Below are 22,283 nucleotides of genomic sequence, written 5' to 3'. Positions count from 1 at the left end.
AGCTATTGGATTTGTGTGATGTTTTATAGCAGTAACACATGAAACCCCAAAAGTCTTCCTCAAGAAGTGATATTCTGAAAACATGCATGGAGACCTTAAAATCAAAGGCAGAAGTTGTTGTGCTGGACCTACGCATATAGGTCATCTTTCAAAATGATTAGAGGGAGAAGGCTGATACATAATTAGTGGGATGAAGTTTATTCTCATCATATACATGCATATACTTATACCGTATAGGGTAACACTTCTCAACAGTAAGTATTAAACAGGTTACCAGTAGGCTGCTAAGCTTTAAGAAGAGATGTTTTTCCCAATAATGCAATAATCCAAAGTGGAACGTTATTTTCCTCTCATTTTTATGCAACTACTGTATTACTTTTTAGTGTATGAAAATATTCCTTTGTAGAATAGAGGAGTCTTCTAATTTAAGTAAGTCTGAAATTTAAAATAGCAAAGATGCTATTTTAGAATCCATTAATTTGTGACTGTTGTTGTTCAGAATAAATTAACACTTACCATTATAAAATTCTAAATCCCAGATTGAAATAGTTAATTAATAGACACTGCATTCATGAACTGTGTATATGTGAATATTTTAATGTAACCTAAAATGTAATGAGCAACTTCCAAGCAAACTCTTGCTCATAAATATTCATCAACCTGGGTTATTTCACTGACATTTAGTGTGGCCTAGTAAAGGAGAAGGGGAAATTAATAAAAGGTAAAAATAGGGAAAGGAACAAGAATGAACAAGATAAACTGATTCATTAACAAAACAGAAAGGTTTCTGAAAAGTCAAGTATAAAAATGGCTACAGCCCATGGCCAGGTTGGCCAAGATATACACAAATAATCCACACAATGGCCTTGGCAGCATTACACTGATAATATTTTTTGCAAGGTTCAGTTAAGGCTGAACAATGTTCTAGTATGTTAGGCACAAACATACTGATATTTTTATTATGTGTCAAGCATGTATGTATTCCTTTTTTGTCTTTAAGAAAAATATCTGCCACTGTTATTTAAAAGAAATTTCCCTATTAGTCCTCTTTGAGTTTCTGTATGTCAGACGTGTGGGACTCAAATGATTTGTGTGTGTGCGCGTGTGCGTATGTTCATGTTTTATGTGGGATCTGGCAAGGACAGATATAGCAGGCAGTGGTGAGGGCAGCAGACTCCTTTTCAATGCTGCTATTTGGTGTGACGGAGTTTTTTGCAATTCTTGCATACTCTCTGCATCTCCTTTTACCGTTACAGATTTCACAGAGAGGATCCTTTGACAGAGTTTCAGTAGCAATGAGAGCTGTTAGTGGCTTTCTGCACTTGTGGTTCTACTGTTTGGGGACTGCAGGAGAATTTTCATATTTTGGAATTTAAGGATCAGACAGCTGTCGTGGACTAGACATATCTTTCACAAAATTTCTCAGCCTCAGGAGGCTGAGAGAGCACAAATGCTATCACATATGACAGAGGACAAAAAAGCAGCTCCTTTGTAGAGCATAAATTATAAAGACTCAAACATGGGCCACGCGTATGCATCCAGTGGAAATGGTACTAAAATTTTGTTTATTTTTTTATATGATTTTAAATGGCAAAAGATGGTCCTTCCCACTGACCATATCTGAAATCTATATATCCAAGCAGTGATAAAAGCCGTACATTAAAAAAACTAAAACACTTACAGAATTTACAGACAAACACCCACCCACCTATATAGATGTATATATGGTGGCTGTAAAGATGTGTATTTATAGGTGTATATGTAAATTTATAATTTTAAAGATCTCTAATGATAATATGATAAATGCAATGTTTTTAAAAGAAAGCTATAGAAATTATGAAAGGGAGTCAGACTATTTATTGGTATACACCATTCTAATTCCTTAGCTTTTAATAACATTAGTGTGGAAAAGTAGTGTGAGCTGAAGTACAGTTTTCATGGAAGTCAGTAGGAAGAGTTCAGAGGACCAGTTTTTAACCTCAGTTTTACACCTAGCTTGGTATTCACCTGCAGTGTGGCCTTGTACAACTTATTCTTCCCTCTTTGTGTCTCCTTTTTTCTCTCTTACGTATTAACCCATCTGGTCCGCAAAGACAGAGAAGTCCTCATCAGGGGTCTGCCTGTCTTTTATTGTGTTGAGCACTGAGACCTAAATTTTGGTCAGGCTATGTGATACTGTCATACAAGTAGTGACATACTGACACAATAATGGAAACATGATAAGCAATTCATTTAACAGGAGTATTTTTTCAGATTTGATCAGAGTATTAGGAATTACTAAAGGTCAAACTTCCATATGTGTGAATTTAAGTGAACCAGTTTGGTATTTTAAGACTGCCATCCCTTTCCGATGAGTCCTGTATCAAGATGCTGAGTTAACAGCTTAAATTTTAAAACAAACAGGAATATCAGTAATTCCTTGCTTTCACTGTAAACAATACATTTTCCAATTTTATAACTAGTGGTGCTCAAAAGTAAGACATTCATCCAAATTCCTTTTGTTTTTAAAACTCATCTGAATTACCACAAACAATCTCAAGCCAGGATGAGATGCAATGATAATTTGAATATCAAGTTGTTTTGGATTTCAAGATGCAAGACATTGACTGCAAGACCTAGAAGATGAATTCCAGGTTACAGACTGCTGGAGGGAAGAAGGGCATAGAAAAGGGCAAATGAGTGAGTCGAATGTCTAAGTAGGATTTTTGCATTTATAAAGGCCACTAACTATCAGGAGAACCAGCCAGTAGTATCTGCAGTATTTAGCTTCAGGCTCTTCTTAAAGTCTCATGTGACAAAAAACATGAGACTTTCCTTTTTCTTGACCCTAACAAAATTGTTCTTTTTTGTCTCTACAGTATTCTTCTATATAGAAAATAATAGGCACTAAATACAGTAATTCCCTAACTATGAAAAAAGGAATATGATCAAAAACTGCAAACAATAGATGGAAACAGTTACACAGATGGAAACATAGACTTAAATGCAAATGAAAATACATAAATGTTACGAAGTGCTGTCAGATGTTAGCCTGATCCCGACCCCTCTTAAGTCAATGGCAGAACTTGTTAAATGTCAATGGGAGCTGTGTTTTACTTAAATAGATACGTAAAAATCTACCATGAACAAGTGTAGAGATAAATGGATGTCTTTAGTGTAATATGCTCTTTTTCATGATAGTGCATGTTTACTTTTTCCATAGTCTCTTGGGCTGTACCTGATTGTGCTGTTTGATTGGGAGCGGTCTGGAGCAGGACTTTTTTTCTCTTCAGCCTACTATGTCAGAAAACATTGTGCACACCTAATGCATTATGTAAATAATTCAGGCAAATTACACCACAATATGGAACAGTTTCCTGAAGAGTGCTGTTTCACTAGGGGAGTTTGAGGTTGTCTGTTAATACAGCTGGTTATTTTCAATTACTTCTGGGCTGTATAAGCCCCTGTGTGTTTTTAATCTGTTTGATTTTGCTGTTCTCATTTACATAGTTGTTCTCAGCCCTGCTCTCTGCTTCGTTTTGAATCATTGATGGTTTTGAGGCAGAAAAGTCTACATACAGAAGAGAAATATAAGTCAAATCTGAGCAGTATATCTGGTTTGGAATTGCAATATATTCTTCATACTGAAAAAAATTTTTATTTTGAAGTGATTATAAGGCAACTACCATGTGATGGCACTAACAGTGAGTCATTGTTGCAGGCACATTGTTGCAGGCACAGCACATTTAGAGAAGGCAATATCTAATAATTCCCCTAATAGTGTATTTGTGGTTTCACTGAAATCGAAGACAAAATTCTATCCTTCTGGCTCTTTGTTAAGAAGCAACTATTAAATATATAACAGCTGGCCAAGAGACCAATTATTTCAGCACATCTCTGTCCTATACAACAAGCTCAAAGTCTAGAAGTAAAATAAGATTGTTCTCTCTTACCACAACTTTATGAAAGGGGGTCGTGGTATAACATCCATTCAGTATCTTGAAATGAATATCCCCGTCACCACAGGCAACCAATACTGCAGGAGCTGTAACTTTCAAAATCTAGAAAGTTGTTCTTACAACCAGGTGACACTGTATTCATTTTATCTTTTGTTCTTTATTATGTGAACTGATAACTGCAGCAGATTTCCTTCTCAAGTTTTTAAGGCTGATTTTTATTGTTATTCATGAAGCAGATTTGGTTTTGGCCTGTAGTTTAAAAGCCAGGAAATAAATCAGATTGATCTGTCTTTTCTTTCTCAGTTTGTGCATGGAACAGTTTGTAAGTCTATGGATATTTAGTTAGTACACTGGAATGCCATGAAATTTAAAGACATAAAATTCTTCAATTTGATGTATAGCTTACAGCATTTTCAGCAACCAGTTTTATGATCAAATGGAATCCAGATCAGGTTTCATTTAACTTTGTTAAAAGAGCAATGTGAACTATTTCAGATACCTCACATGGAGTTCAGCAGCATATTCATTCATACATTTCAAACTGATACTGAGTAAACACATACTGAAACTATAATATCAATAGTGGAGAAAATCCACATTTCTCTGATAAACTTTGTATAACTTTTACATCTTTCTGTTTGGCAGTGATGTGTATTTTGATGGAACATCTCAATGAATCATTGCTGGATTTCCTGGAATCTGGGTTGCTTATTATTCTGAACAATTCTTCTTCGAATAGTAAGTAATGACTTGACTTTATGTATCAACAATTATTGAGATTTTTACAAGCTATACCATTTTGTCTCAGAGTTTAGAAGCAAAGATAAAGGCCAAGCATTTATTTTTTAATTAGGGTTAGATGGTGTCTGAGCAAAAGGGAAACATACACAAGTTCCAGATAGCTAGTCACTTTAAATAACCTAAGGCACGACTGCAAATCTTGATGTATTGTTAGTCTGCAGTACTGAATTCCCAGAGTGTACATCCTTATGTAATATTTGTAGCATAAGAGTAAGAGGCAGTGTGGTGGGGAAAGACTATTTTTAAGATGAGAAAATGATGAGTTTAAGATGAGTTATAAACTAGACAATAAAATAATTGTAACTCTACAGTAATATTTAGATGGCCTATTTAAACTGACTTTCCAGGGAATCCTGGCTTGATTGTTTGGTATGGTGATGTCTGTGCTCTGCAGCTCTAGCTGAGACAATATTTGCGTGGTTGAAATATGTGAGAAACTCAGGTTCAAAGGTAGACCAATATCTGTGCCCTTCACATTTCACTTCAACACATGCAATTCCTTTTCTTCCCCTTTTCACTTGGTAAGCATGTATTCAGGAGCAAAGATTAGAGGTAGGTAAATAAAGGTGGGTGGGTACTTCTATATAGTTAGGTTCTGAGTAATTTTTGACAGTTCTATTGCTACCATATCATATGGGATAATGATTAGTGAAAACTGTGCTTCCCTGGCCTTTTTTTGCATAAACATGCTACATAAAACTTATATTCTGCAATAGCTGTGACTTTCCTACAAAATCATAAATATTGTTTTTGTGGTGGATAGTGGATTGATGGACTCTCTGATTCCAAATGGAAACTGTATACAAAACAAAGCCTCCATAGTATTTTTTACTATGGTTAATTCCTGCTTTTCTCATCAGACTATACAGGTACTATAAAAGCCTGGGACTTCGCACTTACTGAAGCTGTCATGCTGACAGACACTAAAATGATGTGATAAATATAAACCTGAAGTTTCGGTCACATATGTCTTAGTTTTCCTGCTGTTAATTTTGTTTTAAAACTTACATAATAGTCCCACTTATTCAATAGAATTAATTAGGTGATTGGAATTTGGGACATTACTCAGCAAAAATAAAAGTGTTAGCAGCAGACAAGCAGTAGTTGTTTATGATGGTCTGCATTTTATATTCTTATTATTTTGTAATAGATCACTTGCCTTAGAAACATGATTAAAAGAACAGGCACAGTTCTCTGTCCTTTATCATTAAGTGCAGATTTCAAAATATATTTAAAAGATACAATAGTTGCAGGGTGATCTTGCTGTATATCTGTATGTGCAGATTCAAAATGCTTTCAGAATACTCTCTTAAGATCCTTCAAAGTGAGAAGACAGAACATTTGGGGAAGTGAGTATTCTGACGTTCACCAGAGTACTGAGAGAAATGGCACAAACTTACTACTGGATGAAATGAAAAATATTGCAATACTTTAAAAAATCACTACTAGGATTTCCATAATAATTCCCTATTTCATGGCAAGCCCTAACAGATTTTGCATTAGGAGTCTGATCAGTGGAATTCTCCTGAAGGTGTTAAACAGTCTTGAAATTTATTTGTAATACTTCATGAAAGCAATGCTATACTGAACATTTTCATTGTGAGGAGGATATTTTTTCTCAGTTGCACTATAAATATGTTATTTCCTATGAATAAGAATTAGCTTGTGAATTTTGCAAGTCAAGAGCACAGGGTGTTTCTCTTCGATGACTGGTAAGTCATCAGGCATCTGAAAATCATTAAAGGCCGTAAATACGGAGCGGTCTCCCAGAAGAAGAGTTGTGGTCTCTGGGGGGAGGGATCAAGACTTAGTTACTCCCTCTCATAGAAGGAGAGGGTTTTTCTCCCAAACAGTCTAACTCTCCTTGGTGGTTGAATGAATTTGACAGCATCTGAAGTGAACTAGTGGATAGGCTGCAGAATGTAAGCATCGCTTTGCAGCAGATGTCACAGCAGGCAAGTTAACTTTAAATGTGGAAGGAAGTACACAGATACAGAAACAGCATAGTGAGGCCTTTGGCTTTATCCCAAGGGAAATCCTGGGGCAGTGTCATCATTAGCGAATCTGACCTGTGCAATGCACATCCAGTTGCAGGAGCATGTCTCATGTTCCAGTGCTGTAGCTGGACCAAATGTCTTCATAATAGCCGTAATAGAGGCCAGAAAGTAAAGAACAACAGCTGTATCAGAAACATGAGGTTAGTGTAATTGGGACGGGTCCAGCATGAAGTGTGCAATACGCAGGCAGCAGGCAAGGCTTCCTGAACACGCAGGCCCAGATAAGTTGCACTTTTTTGAGGGGAGCGGGGGGGTCTTTCCCTTCTCTGATGACAGCATCAGCTCTGATGTTACTGGCACTGCTGTTGTTCCTCCTCTTCGTGGTGTGAGTAATGTAGCAAAACCCTGTTACCTATTGCCATTCCCAAAACAATAATTGTGCATGGTTAGAAAATCAGCTGGAAAAGCCGCAGACAGGTCTTGTAACAGGCTTTGTATCAGGAACTGAATCAAAGGAAGGGCAGAGAAGCATTCCTTCTGATAGCTCTGTCAAGAAGTATCCTGTAAGAAAACATATCTCACCTTTACACTACTGGAAATAGTCCCTTAATTTAGCACTTTCTGTTTCCCTATCCATTACCATTTACTATATGCCCTTAAATACAGTAGTTATAGCACAGATTTGTATATAAACTGCTAGCTGGAAAAGTAGTGACTGGCTCCCTTTAGTAGCTGGTGTCAGCAAGACAGGGGCATATGAACCCATTTTCCACTGTTTTTAGTGATCATCAGCAAGTACATTATACAAGGGAATGGAGAAAATATTTGTCAGAAAGAAACATTGTTCCCCACTAATGAGAATAATCCTAATAGGAAAACTATGGATTCACTTTCAGAACTTGTTAATATCAGACCATGTTATCTGTTAGAAAAAGAAACATTTTGTTTTAGTTGTCTTCTGCATCTTGAGTAGGAAATACATACAACTGTTGTTTTCCCTTCTGCCTGTTAGGGGTTCATTTAATCATGCAGTTAATTTCATCTACAGATGTTAAATCTATTTTCTATTAATAGCAACGTAATTTATCTTACATTAATGGTTTCAAAAGTAAATAATAATGTGCCAAGAACACAGAAAACAAAATGTGGTTTCTGGTTTGCCATATTTCATGACTGAGAATATTTTTCCTTACTGCTTGTCTGGCTGCAGTAAACAAAATTAAAGGTGCAATCCATCTTATTGGGAATGATTCTGTGTTGATACATAAGTAAAATAATAGCTCTCCTTCCTTTACAAAAAGAATGTTGTGTTTTGCTGTTGCATGACATACAAAGTCGTAAAAAAGAAACACATTTTATTGATACATACAAAGAAGTAGTTCTGTAGTATCAACAAGTGCAATTCTTATATGTTTATGTAGTTAGTGATGGAACTGGAAGTAACACTATGACTTCCTTTTTTTTGGAAGAATTTACCGAACAGTGCAGTGCATGTCTCTTATGAAGTGAAGTCTTGAAGTTGTATTGCTTTCCACTAAAAACTTGAGGAGTGGGGTAACAGAAATTAATACTAGCAAGCATAAATGAAATAAAAGACTCAAGCCTGAAATCCTTGTTCAAGCAGCATTCCCATCAAAATCCATATTGGAAATAGGTGTCAATGAGCACTCAGCAATTTTTAGCAATATCTGTTAACATGAAAAAGCAGCTTCTAAATACTTAACACTCTGCAATGTATAGTTTCATATTTTTTTTTCTTTCATTAAAATGCTCATCAAGTGCAGGCACCCTTGATTTGACTTAAACTTGAGTTGCTGGCAAAGCCTGATTAAGCTTGTGGAATTTTCAAGAAATTTTTAATTGCATCTGAAATTGAGATGAATACGCTGCCAAAGTGTTCAGACATAATGTATGTAATAACAGATGTTGGAATTGCAAGGAGGACAATGGATATTGCCTTTTCTATACTATAACACTGTCCTATTGTGTACTGGTTTCGGCAGGAGATGACACAGAGATTAAATATAACTCTGAACATTGTCTGAAGTTGCAGACTCCAAATTACTGTGACTTGTCTTTAATACTCTTCCGAATACTAGAAAAAATATCAGATGCGTTTATATTAAAACTGAAGATGGTTTAGGAAAATAATAGGAAGGATAGAGGCTAATCCCCCTCTAATTGAAGATTTTATTTCAATATCGTGATCACAAATCTGTAAAGATAATATGCATTCATTTGGGAGTGGGCCACTCTAATAAAATCAGACTCTTGGCAGCTATGGCTTCAGTTTCATGCCACATGTTATCCAATATCAAGGAAATTTGCTCTCTGAAAATATGTGGACTATTTCTCTCTGAATTAATAAACCTTAAACTTCTCTGTTCACCGCTGCTTTTTTTAACCTTTCCTCCCTTCCTCTGTAGAGATAATAACAATTTTGACTCACGTAAGCATGGTTCCCTTCAGAATGATTCTAAAATGCTTTTTGAGTTATTCTACCACCTGAACAACCCTATTATAGGTCAGCACAAATTTGGCCTGTATTTTTCGTTTGTTTTCTTTTTCACTTTTTATATAATGTTTGCAAATAGAAAAAATTCCTCTGCACTACAGACAGGGTTTGATTACTGAATACCATGAATGATGTAGATTTCCTCCCTCGGACAATAGTATTTGTTTGTATTGGCTGATACTCACGCTGTACAGATAACTCACTTCAACAGCATATAGTAATGTACATTATGACTAATTCAGCTTGTAAGCAGTTTCATTGTGATCTGTCCAGTATAGGAGTTTCTGGCTTTTTTTCAGCATTGTCATACACAGTTTTAGATGACATAATTGTACAAAGAGAAGATAGACTAAAGTAAAAGGGGAAAGCATTTTCTGAATTTCCTGTTTTTTCAGCTTTAGCACCTTCTATTTGCATTACCATGGCTGTATAAAATCCATTGAGTTTCTCACTTTTTTCCCCTCAGTGAGGCACTCAGATAATTAGGTATTCTACTATGAATCAGGCACATCTAGATCAAAGATCTCCTGTTTATTTTAATTTTTAGGACATTTCTCCATCTAATTATCTTAAAGCTGAATTTTTTTCTCTTCATCTGGTGCCAATAATGAAGGGCAGAGATAATAAGTGAAATCAATATTATTCTCTATTGTTTCCACGATGCCACAAAGCGGATCAAACAAAATTCTGAAAAAAAGGCTGAACCAGTCCTCCAGATCTCAGATACCTTTAACTACTGGGAAGGTTTGCCTACAAGTTGCAGGATCATTATCCCCTAGTCTTTACCATTTAGAGACACTAACTGAATGCTCCATTTGTGCAAACCGAAGCAAAACAAGCTCAGCATATGTGAACTATAAATGCAAGTTTTCTGAAGAATGAAGGCTATGCCAGAGGGTTACTGTCAGAGTGTGGGTGTCCCCTGTGCTGTTTCCACATGGGGACTAGCCATGCCAGTGACGGCAGGGAGATGATGGGCCCTGGTCCTGCTCTCTTCCACTCTGGCTGAGGGGATTATGGCAAGCATTTCCCTTAAGTGAAAGGCACACGGGGCACAATTCTCTTGAAGGCTATACTGTGCCTCAGTGAATCAGAGTTTCTTCTAGCGGTTATACTTGGGATGACTGTCCTGTCATAGTCTGCTCCCACTGGGAAGATTATCAAATCATCAGGGTCTTTATGAATACAGGCAGGTCAGAACACGGTAGAGGAGATGATGATGATGGTAGAAGAATGATGCTAAAATACAAAGCAACAATACGGTGGAACTTACTATTCTGTGTAGATCAAATTCACTGTTACTCATGTGCTAAAAGACACTTTCTTAATGGTAAACATAGTGTGTGATGGATTTAGCATGTGAGAAGGTTTATGGTGAGCTCTGTAAGAATATAAAGGATAATAGACATCAGGATACACACAAGTAATAGCAAGGGGATCCATATTTTTAAAAAACTAAAATGTGCATGTAGCCATGCTGTTCAAATTAGCATGACAGTATATATGTAATAATTTTTTTGAAATTACTCTCTTCAAGAAGGTTGACATCTTCAAATTTGTCAGCCTAAAGGTAGACACCTAAGAAAATGGCAGCTTTTCTTCCACTGTACTTTACAGAATCAGACCTTCTACACTATCATACAACCAGTTGTTAAAAGAAATATGCAATATGTATCATGCACTATCCCTTTCTATAGTGCTGCATATGTGAATAGCATGCTGAGACATTTCAGCTTCTGGTGAAATGTAATTAACAGATTTTAAAGGAATTTCCTGGCAGTTCTGCAAGGCTTAAAAATGGTATCTCCTATTTTTTTCAAGTAGGAAAACTGAAACACAGATTTCAAATGATTCACTCCAAGTTGCAGACCAAGTCAGTGGCCAAGGCAAAATTAAAATCTAGGATTTTTTATCTCCTGCCTAGTATAGTGAAAAGCAAACAGTGTGTTGTCTGAAATATGTTTAGCATATAAGTGGGTTTATAATACATGTTACACTAGTTTATTGTTTCTGCATTTGTATTTTTGCAGATGCATTCACACCACACAGGATATGGGGGGGAAGTGATTTTGAGTATTGAATTACTAAAGGATTTTTGTGTGTGTACTTCCTTCTGTGTTCTCAGACAAGAAGGGGAAAAAGGTTCTGCTCATAATAGAGGTGATGCAGAGCAGAAAGTTGGAAAGCTGGAGATAAAGTAGTGCAAGGAAAAGAGAGATCCATTCAGTTTCCTCCCACATTTTCTGTTCACACCTTTCCATATCGCATTTGCTTTCTCATTCCTGCTTCCTGCTTTGTATGTGTGGCAGCAGAATGAAATTTGCTGGGTTCCTGGGGTCAGATGCTCTGCTGATAGTCAGTGCTGCTGACTTCCATGGAGCTGCACTGACTTCCCATAGCTGATGGCTTAGTGCCCTGTCACCAAAGTTCTTGCATGGAGCACTTCAAAGATTGCAAGCCAAACTATTCTGTCATCCTAACAGATCACTGGAGATGTTACATAAGACTCTGTGTTTAGGTCGTATCAGCTTAACTGAAAACAGTGGTTAGATCTGGGATTTTACTTTGTCCAGTATTCACAAAGCCAAGATGTGGGAAGTGAAAAATCAAGTCAGTACCAGGAACCTGGCAGGGACTTTGGTTATATACTGAGAAACCCCAAGTGACAAGTTCATATGACTCTATCCTGTAGAATGTATATGCGTATTACTTCCTTCCATGACTCATATACAGTTACACATAGATGGGAACCATGTAGCCCTGTTTTTGCTTTATAAATCCTTAGACTTAATACCTTTCAGACTTGTCTCACTGAAATACTAAAATGAAAAACACCCTCACAGTCCCCACTGTGGATGAGTTCCACTCTGCAGTAGTTATTGGCACTGGCCTACTGAACTGTAAAAGAAAAAGCTTTATGGCAGAGCACTGATGATGGGATCATGAGTGCAAGACAATCCTTCATTTATTTTTGCAGTTAGCTTTATATGCAGTATCTTGTGGTGACTTAAGCAATTTGAGAATGTATAAATACAGAGCAAAAAAAGATGGGTAACAAAGAGCATACTAACATTCTGATGAATCCATGAATCCATCTGGACAGTATGCTCATTTAAATAATTGTTAAAAGTTTTAATGATTAAAGAGATCAGAATCTGATAGCACATGGGTGGGAGCAGGGGGCAGAGATGAACATTCTACAGTTTTTCCCACAGATGACACAGAACCTGAATTACAAGCTCACATCACAGCTCCAATAGTGAGTAAACTTCAAGGCACTTGTCCTCAGCCTCCTCCATGTTATTTTGTAAAGCAAGAGTATCAGAATATCTTGGAAGGCATGGAAGTTAAAGCTATGTTGGCGTTTACAAGCTTATTTTCACAGGTTCTAAACCAGGAAGAAAAGAATAATTCAGCAACCTTTTTCTTCGTGTATCTTATATTGTTAGCAGCTTTTTAAAAAAATAGTAGTAGTGAATTGTATAGGTGATTAGAAGAAAACACCACAGGTACAGAAATTTGGTGTCAAGTTTGTATCCGGATTCACTAAATATGATGCAAGTCAAACTTCATTCTTAATTGCACTGATATCTATCTGGAGCAACTACATTATCTTCAGTGGAGGTAATACAGAAACTGCCTACAATTTGACTCTATAAAAATTGACTTCAGGTAGTACAAAGGACCTGAGAAGTCCTCAGTGGATATCTATGAAAATTATTTACATACCAATTGCTTTGATTTCATACATTTGCATTTTCCCCACAATTTTTTTATTTGTATACCAGACAGATAGTATGAAATCTGGAGCTCAGTGTTCGTGGTCATAGCTCCATTAAAGTTACAAAAGCTGTGATGATTTGCACCCACCAAAGATCTGCTTACTGATCCTCCTCCAAAAAAAGTCCAGGAAAGGAAATGTCATGAAAATATCATGGCTGCATATTCCTATTTTATTCCCCTCAGTGGCTTCCTGAAGCTTAAAAGAACTGCCAGAAAAACACATGGGCTTCTATATGTAGAGAAAATCAGCTCTATGTAAATATCATCCTACTGGTCTTGAATTTGTATGAGCCTTCGAACAATCTGAATTCCAGCCCCTAAAATGCCATGACAGGCTAAGCTAAATACTAATAGTAATTACTCAAGCAAAGTCTCCCTTGAAGTAAGACATAGGCTTTGTCTTGCAGGATTGCTGTTGAAATCAGTCACATTCTGAATCATTATCACTGGTGAAAATGTGCAGAGCTGGCGTTCACAAGTACTTATGCTGGAGGAACCTTACGGAATTCCACAAGGACAAATGCGCAGTGCTGCACTTGAGAAGGAAGAACTCCTTCCAGTGATACAGGCTGAGGATGGCCTGCCTGGGGGCAGCTCTGCTGAAAAGGCCCTGGGGGTCCTGGTAGACAGAAGCTGGGCATGAGGCAGCCGTATGCCCTGGCAACAAGGGTCGACAGCGTCCTGGGATGTATTAACAGCAGCACAGCCAGTAGTAGATCAAGGGCAGTGATTACCCCCCTACTTGGCACTCATTAGACCATAATACTGTGTTTTGGGGCAGTTTGGGGGCCCCCCAGTACAAGAAAGATACCAGTAAACTGGAGCAAGTTCAACAGAGGGTCGCTGAGAGGCTGAGGGAATGGAGCTTGTTGAGCCTGGAGAAGAGGCTTCAGAGGGGCCTCATAGTAGCCATCCAGTGCAGACAAGAAGGTTCTCAAGAAGATGGAGCCAAGCTCTTCACAGCAGTGCATGGTGGGAGGGCAAGAGACAACAGGCATGAGCCGAAGCAACACAGTTTCAGATTGGCTGTAAGGAGAAACTTTCAGTGTGAGGACAGTCGAGCCATGGAGCAGGTTGCCGAGAGAAGCTGAGCAATCTCCACCGTTACAGATTTTCAAGACCAGACTGGATAAAGCTCTCAGTAACCTGCTTCTGACCCCGTAGCTGACCTTGCTTTGAGCAGCAGGTTGGACTAGAGATCTCCTGAAGAGCCTTCTAACCTGAATTATCCTATCACTCTAAAACGGAAATACTTCTTTATCAGGGAAGGCTCATGCTACATTATTCTCACTTTTGTTGTCAGCAGACACTGATAACCTGTTTTCAGCACATCCTGAACAAGAGCCTTACTTTGTGCCACTGCAGTCAGCCAGACTTTTTTCATTTCCCATGTCCCTGGTACAAATCAGAAAAAGAACTAAATAATCCCAGGCATTCTTCTCTTATTGGTGGCTGTGGTGGTGGTAAGAGCAACAGTAGTGGTAAAATCATGCAGAACAAATGGGAGTCTGTGGCTCTTCGTGGGTCTGTGAGCCAGAGAAATGCCTTATATCCCGGCTATGTTGGCTATGCTCTATGTTTCTGTGAGGATCAGTAACAGAAAAAGCTGTCATAACAATTTGATTGAAGACCTTAACACTTACTTGTCCAGTCCTTTAATTCTTACTCGAGGTCATGACATCAGTTTCAACAGTGCTATTTTGCCAATTGTATAACGTAATAAACGTGGCATCAAGGTAATTAGAAATAGAAGAAAATACAGATTAGTTAGAGAAGGACAAATATTGAAGTCTTCACTTACACAAAACCTCCACTGATGTTTCAGGATCTCACACATTATGCATGTGCAGAATTTATAATAAAAAATATGTTAGTATCAATCCTGTGCTTCAAGGCACCAAACTGATCTTCAGCTAAAGTTAAGTATATCTTCCTCTTTTCTAGTATCGCATAATTAAGTGCAACAAGGTTTTTAACTCCTTCAAACATCAGAATTGCCTCGTGTCAGACGATGGTTTGGATTAGCTATGCTATTGGTCTGTTGCAGAACGGCTTTCTTCTAATCACATCCCTCTCTGTCAAGCAGGGAACTTTTATATTGGAAAAATAATTCACAAGCAGTGAAAGAAAAAAGTAAATCTCAAGCACACATAACTTTTGTACTGGAATAAGTATATGCAGTTGCACAAACCACTCAGTCTTAACACATGGAAATTGGTACAAGAGACCTATGTTCATATGTATCATTTTAGAAGGCACATTGAAAGACATTACTTGCTTTATACTGCTTCCAACTCCATACAGTAAGAAGTGCTTAAGTAAAGATGCACCAACTGGTTTTCATTTTTAAACCACTATTTTGGTTTTTAAACAGAGTATATCAATATAAAAATGGTGAAAACCTGACCGAGGTGAAGCAGCACAAATAGCTGCTGTGAGAAGTGAACAGCTACTGTGGTCTGCAAACATAGGCATCTCGGGCTCAAACTCAGGAGAATGACATTAGGGCACTTTTTCTGCAACTGCTTTTAACTGTGGGCAAGGAGGCTCCTGGCAATCTGCTTCATTATGTAAAGTGAATCATGGACAAGAGGAATGGCCAAAGTGGTATTTATAGTGAAGGGCACAACAGTGAAGTAAAATCTTAGAAGAATCCCCCAGACCTCCTGGAGTTTAGATGATGACTCAGCTTGACAGCAACTGGTAGCAGGTATTTTTTTAATCACATTATGAAGATAGAAAACATCACTTTTTTCCCCAAAACAGAAGATGTGCACATGAACTTTATTCAGTTTCTGGTGATGGCCACATTTAGCCATTATTACTTTAATATCCAGTTACACTAGTCTATTGAAACTTAGTGAATAATAGTGAGAGTTATTTTTTGGCACTTTTGTCCAGCAGATTATGAATGGCACAAAAAATAAGGAAATGTGTTCCACTCTTTATATGGATGCTAATTCATGTAATATCAAGCAAATGTCTTAACTGTATTACATCACAGTTACCCTATCTTTGAAATAAGGTTGATGAATATTCAGGACTGTTAATCATCTCGAGATGTGCATGTATAAAGTAACAACAACATAGGCAGATTCAGGATGACAGATGATCCAAATGTAGTTTCACAATTCTGGCCTATGGCAAAAACTGTATGTTGCCATGAGAGTTTATTCAATAGCCTGTAGCAGTTGCTAAGTAAGCACTGTAGATTATGAAATAACTAATATTCAGCATTAAAAAATGCGGAAAGATTTATCAGGTTTGCCGTAAAACCTCTCTAGACACTTCCTCAGTTCGTTGTCTGGAAAACACTTTAAATTTAGTATTGCCATCATTTTTATCTTGCTGATCCCAGATCCCTATTCAAGTTTAATGCATTGAAAAGAATAATTATGTTATCCAAGCAGGTCTTTAGAAAATGACTTCTTCATTTGTGTATTATCCATTATATGTATGGTTATTTTTTGGTGGTTAGAGTTTGACTATAAAAATGATAAAATGATTATAATGCATGCATTGCTGCTTTATCTAAGCACAAGCTGGACTGGCTTTTCATTAGTATTTACAGATCATGATTCCATAAAAGCTTTTTCTCATGACATGAAAATCGCCATGTCATTAGTAAGGCTTATTCACTGGAGCAAGATTTACAGGGCTGGGCCCAGATCTAGCAAGTATATTAGGGCTCTGTAGCTTTCGAAAAAAGAAGTAGGAAACTTTTTTACTGAGCATGGAAAACAGGTTCCAAACATACGATCGTTGGCAGTCTGCATGAAGACAGTCCTTTCACAGTGAAACATGATCCAAATGGGGGTCATATGCATATTCACTGTTCACCAACAATAACTTCAACTTTCACATGTGGCATGCTTAAGGAGAGTCCAAAATATTTGTACTTAAAGGCCTAATGAATTGGAGGAGAATGAGTGCACTCCTGTTTTCTAGGATCAAGACCATACAGACCTTTATGACGTTGCTCAGTGCTGTGAATTTTAGGTAGATATTACAGCTCAGAGTCCTTCTAGTGCTAGCGTTGCAGCCCCTCCTTGTCTGTTGCCTACTCTTGCCTCCAATGTATCCATGTATATGACGGCCTTATATTGTGCTTGCATCAGAAAAATTTCTCCCCTGTCTATTACATTATCTATAATGTAGCACAGCTATCCATACGGTCCCGTTGCGGAGCCCACTGCTGGGGACAAGCTCCATGCCAGCATCAGCTTGCCGGTTTGCTGTGTCTCCGAGCAGGATATACCGTGGCCAGACTGAGAGCTAGCTGTAGGGCTCTTGGCACTCTGGATAGGTAACGTTGCAGCAAGCTTGTCTACAGAGAGCAGAGGTGGGCAAGATAATGTCTGTGTTTTTAGGTGTTGCCAAAGTGAATAAAATTCAAAGGTATGACTTGCCCATACCAACTTTCAGCAATTTCTGTCTTTGATGTAAACCTCTGTGATACACTGTTTTTTCCTTTATGCAGAACATGTCTTTATAACGATAACTTTGTTCTGCATACAAATGTATGCCTCCCAAGTTGTCTAATTCTAAGAAAAATATAGAAACCATCAGAATGATATTCATCTTGGGGACATGCATTTATAAACTGGACCACAACAAATTTATAAGCCTTAAGGGTATATAATTTAGCTTTCATCCAAAGTTTAATTTTATTTTCAATTCTGTTGGTTAATTTACTGTACTGATTTGGAAGTCATAGTGCATGTTATCTGGATGGCTAAAATTTCTTCAGAAAGGGGATTGTGTATTTATAAGAATAACAAGAATATTAAGAGTGACATCAGTAAGGGTTAGAAAAATAACCCAAAGAGTTTAGTTAAAGAATTAATAGATTACCACACAGAATAACAGCTGGGGAATAGGAAAATGCAATTCCCATGTGGAAGTTTTGCATAATTGCCTTCTGCTGTTGCACTTTCATCTCCCTCTCTGATCATCAGAACTGGACACTAGGTTATATATATCACTTTAGAGTGGTAGACCTCTTTTCCCATGCAGGCAGGCAAACACCAAACAAATGTCTCTTAGCCCTTGCAATCCCTGCTAAATAAGGTGTGCCTTTACTGAGGAGCATGACTGACTATGGTAAAAAATACAGTAAAGACCAAGCAATGAAGGTTCCTTAGGAGGTTTGTACTATGAAATATGCTATTTCATGCTGTGGGAAAACCAGGATGCTTGTTCTCCACTGTATCTGTGTTTGCTATAGGCCACCTGGTCAGGAAGAAGTGGATGAGCCTTTCTTCAGACAACTGGAAGAAGCTTCACATTCACATGGGGGGACTTCACGGGGGACTTTAACCACCGTGATATCTGCTGGAAGAATGGCACAGAAAGGCACAAGCAATTCAGGAGGTTTCTGGAATGCTTTGATGACAGCTTCCTAATACAGGTGATCAAGAAGCTGATGAGGAAGCTTGTTCTGCTGGACCTCATACTTACAAACAAGGAAGGACTGGTCAGAGATGCGAAAGCTGGGGGCAGCGTTGGCTGCAGCACCCACAAGATGGTGGAGTTCAGAATCCCGTGAGGAAGAAGCAAGGCAAAAAGGAGAATCACAGCCCTGGACTTCAGGAGAGTGGACTCTGACCTGTTCAGGGACCTGCCCAGAAGAATCCTGTGGGATACAGCCCTGGAGAGAAAAGGGGTCCAAGAAAGCTGGCTGATGCTCAAGGATAAAGCTCCTCCAAGCTCAAGAACGGTCCGTTCCAAGCAGCAGGAAATCAAGCAAAGGCGGCAGGATGCCTGTGTGGATGAAGAAGGAGCTCCTGACCATAAAAAGGAAGTGTGCAAGAGGTGGAATCAGGGACAGGTAGCCCAGCAGGAATATAAGGACACTGTCCGAGCATGTGGGGATGGAGTTAGAAGAGCTAAGGCCTACCTGGAATTCAAACTGGCCGGGGACATGAAAGGCAACAAGAAAGGCTTCTACAAGTACATAAACAGCAAATGGAAGGCTCGGGAAAATGTGGGCACACTGCTAAATGGGGCAGGGGCCCTGGTTACAAGGGACAGAGAAGAGCCAGAGACACTGAGTGCCTTCCTTGCCTGAGTCTCCAGTGGAAGGACCAGCCCTCAGGAAGCCCAGGCCCCTGTGACCAGAGGGGAAGTCTGGAGCAATGAACACTCACCCTTGGTGGAGGAGGATCAGGCTAGGGAACACTTCAGCACACACAACACACACAAGTCCATGGGCCCTGATGGGATGCAGCTGCAAGTGCTGAGGGAGCTGGCCAGTGTCGTTGTGAGGCCACTCTCGATTATGTCTGAAAGGTCATGGTGACTGGGAGAGGTTCCTGAGACCTGGAAGAGAGCAAATGGGACTGAAGCATCTCTTGTGGGAGGAGAGGCTGCGAGAGCTGGGGCTGCTCACTCTGGAGGAGAGAAGGCTCAGGGGGATCTTACCAGTGTGTATAAATACCTGATGGGAGGGTGCGAAGAAGACGGAGCCAGGCTCTTCTCAGTGGTGCCCAGTGACAGGATGAGAGGCAATGGGCACAAACTGAATCATAGGAAATTCTGTATGGACATAAGAAAACACTTTTTTCCTGTGAGGGTGGTAGAACACTGGGACAGGTTGTCCAGAGCAGTTGTGGAATCTCCATCCTTGGAGATATTCCAAACTTGACTGGACACAGTCCTGGGCAATCTGCTCTTGAGCAGGGGTTTGAACCAGAAGATCTCCAGAGCTGCCTTCCAACCCCAACTGTGCTTGAGATTGCTTCTGCATGTTAGTTCCTTCTAGTTTGTTTTTCTGAGCGGTATGGATAAGCCTTCAGTCCCATCCTCCCTGGAGCAGAAACAATGTGTCGCCACATCTTGTTGTGACTTTGTAATGTGGAGAAACTGGCATGAGGATGAGAGATCACACTTGTTCTGTTTTCTGACCTGAGGGAATGTAAACTCACTGACCTCACATATATGCAGACGTTGGCAGATGCGCTGTTATTTACGTCACTTTATGATTGTACATTATACTTAGCATTTGTACTGCATCATGCGGTGCAGAAATCAACAGCAAGTGGTCTTGCGAGTTACCACTGTTGCATCAAGAATAAAAAGCTCCTCTAACCTTGACACTAAAAATGGCTTCCTAAGGGTGGCCTAGAGTCCGTCATTCCACAGGCAGACCTGCTAGAAGGGACCAAGAATAGAAAACCTGGCTACCTCATTAGTTCCTGCAAAGGACACCTCAGAGGAACAAGCATGATGGGCAATAGAGTTTCCAGAGACCACCACCGGATCCGGGTGAGCTAGTGGGAAAAATTCTCCTAAATCTCTGAGAGTCTAGTTATCTGGCTACATAGCTCCTTCCATATAGCAGTGGAAGCCCCTGTATGAGCCACAGTATGAATTCCCTTTGCAAAAGCATTCATTCCTGATGTTACTTCCACATAGAAGTCTGACAGTAAACAATCTCCTGAGTATATAAAATGCATGTGCTGTCTTGTTTGAAACCAGCCCTGTCCACACTCCCTATCCCAGCTCAGGCTGGCCTCAGAAGCAAATCTGTGGCATCCCAGTTGCAAAGGGAATATTTCTGAAGCTGACATATCCCTTTATTCTGTTTTGGCAGGAAATATGTTTCTGAAGAGTATTCGTCTATGCACAGGCAATACATGGAAGGAACAAAATCTGTCCATATAGAATAATTGCTGTTACACTCTAGGACCGTGGGAATTTGGCATTAATCTCTAATCATATATCCTTGTTTTCTCCTATAGCATTAGATACTCAGACACCACAAACTGGACTTGAAAGGTAGAACTTACTTGACGTTAGCTCGCTTAATTATAGTCGTCTCCAGTGTAGGTAGTTCATAGGAGGGTTCTGAGGTTCCTAGTGTGTTTAATGGGTACCTTCAATGGCATTTAGGGTGGGGGGGGACTTAGGTGCTGACTCACTGATGGAATCTCTTATACCATAGAGGTAGAGTAAGTTAAATGAGCTTCAGCTGAAATATTTTTTAAGATACATGAGTAATCCTATTAATTCTGATTAATTATTATAATTAATTTTATAATTGTAATATGTAAGATGCTAACAAAAAACGTGCCAGAGACAGCTCTCTACTGTCCATGCCCAGATGAGGAGGTAGGCCCCGAGGCTCCTGTCCCAGAGACGCCTGGGAAGACCAGGTTTGTTGCACTACCTTTTCCATGAGCGAACAGTAGTGACACACCATTCCTCTTGTAGCAGGGCTGTGTGCCTCCGGGCAGGGAGAAACACTGTGGCAGCCACCATCCCCCTCGCAGCTGGGCTGAGCTTGGGGGCGATGGGATCTGCCTTAGTATGTGTTGTTACAGGTAGGTGATGATGTGCCCCCGGAATACTTTTTCCAGTAGAAACAATATCTTATTCTGGATTTTCTTTAAATCAGTTTCCTTCCTCCAGTTAGTCTGGATATAAAGCTGTATAGGCAAACAAATAAGCAGAATTATAATATGTACACATCATGTTTAAACAGTAATCATTTATTAGTATTACTTCAGCTATAATAAAATTATCTGGTACAGCTAAATAATTATAAAATTATTATGGTTTGGCTGTACAATAGGGAAGGAAAAGTTGTTTCTGCTCCAGCAACAGAGTTGCTGTATTTCCGTAACAGTCCATTTACTAACCCAATCCAGTCCCCACTGATTAGAGAAGTCTGTGGAGCAGAGTGGAGTGGAGCAGAGCAGAGCAGAGTGGAGAAGAGATAATTACATGTTTAGAGAAAAGCTCAGATGAGGATAATTTAAAAAGTAGGCAGGACAGTAAAAGACTCATCCATTACAACTGCAGCGTATTATCTCATCCTAAATCAAGCTCTCATCCCAAACCATTTTATTTTTGAAATGTTTTTGAAACAAATGCAAGCATATACTGAAAATATAGTTAGAAAACATTATCAGGGCAGACCGTTTGCATACTGTCATGAAAAATCCTTCTGTATCTTTACAGGATATGTTGGTGCTATGCACAAATTTAGCTTTCATTTGATTTCAAAAGCTTTAACAGGATGGCTCATGGTTCAAACCTGTATTAGGCTGTAGTTGTGAGGAAAAAAAACAACTGTTCTTTTGTTTGATATTTTAAGTGCTTTTTAGCGATATTCAATATCTAGACAAACAATGTTACTTTCAGAGCTACTGTGGAAAATCACCAGCAATAATATGGCTAGAGGCATCTATAAACATAAAAGATTAAAAAAAGCTGGGCATTTTCTAAATAAGCCTGTAAGGTCCT

The 22,283-nt window shown here is 38.9% G+C and overlaps 2 long non-coding RNA genes across 13 annotated transcripts in view; one reads left to right on the top strand and one right to left on the bottom strand.

The window, feature by feature from the left end:
- Positions 1-22,283, top strand: part of LOC112989131 (uncharacterized) — a 35,553-nt gene that overhangs the window by 3,661 nt on the left and 9,609 nt on the right. The window contains exons 4-6 of one of the 2 annotated variants that reach the window (XR_010390377.1): positions 4,584-4,676; positions 13,442-15,744; positions 18,262-18,394. This is a non-coding gene — a long non-coding RNA (uncharacterized LOC112989131). Of the gene's footprint in view, positions 1-4,583; positions 4,677-13,441; positions 15,745-18,261; positions 20,301-22,283 lie in introns of those variants that run through there. The other variant, XR_010390376.1, reaches the window with a different exon arrangement.
- LOC112989132 (uncharacterized) overlaps positions 4,749-22,283 on the bottom strand; it is a 29,622-nt gene continuing 12,087 nt past the window's right edge. For 4 of the 11 annotated variants that reach the window (XR_010390366.1, XR_010390367.1, XR_010390365.1 and 1 more), the window contains 2 exons: positions 19,474-21,463; positions 15,736-19,355 (listed from right to left, as the gene is read on the bottom strand). This is a non-coding gene — a long non-coding RNA (uncharacterized LOC112989132). Of the gene's footprint in view, positions 7,298-12,183; positions 14,730-15,735; positions 19,356-19,473; positions 21,464-22,283 lie in introns of those variants that run through there. The other 7 variants (XR_010390373.1, XR_010390368.1, XR_010390370.1 and 4 more) reach the window with 7 other exon arrangements.

Source organism: Dromaius novaehollandiae, chromosome 9, assembly GCF_036370855.1.
Source record: "Dromaius novaehollandiae isolate bDroNov1 chromosome 9, bDroNov1.hap1, whole genome shotgun sequence".
Lineage (NCBI taxonomy): Eukaryota > Metazoa > Chordata > Aves > Casuariiformes > Dromaiidae > Dromaius > Dromaius novaehollandiae.
This window is presented reverse-complemented; position numbering and strand designations above follow the sequence as displayed.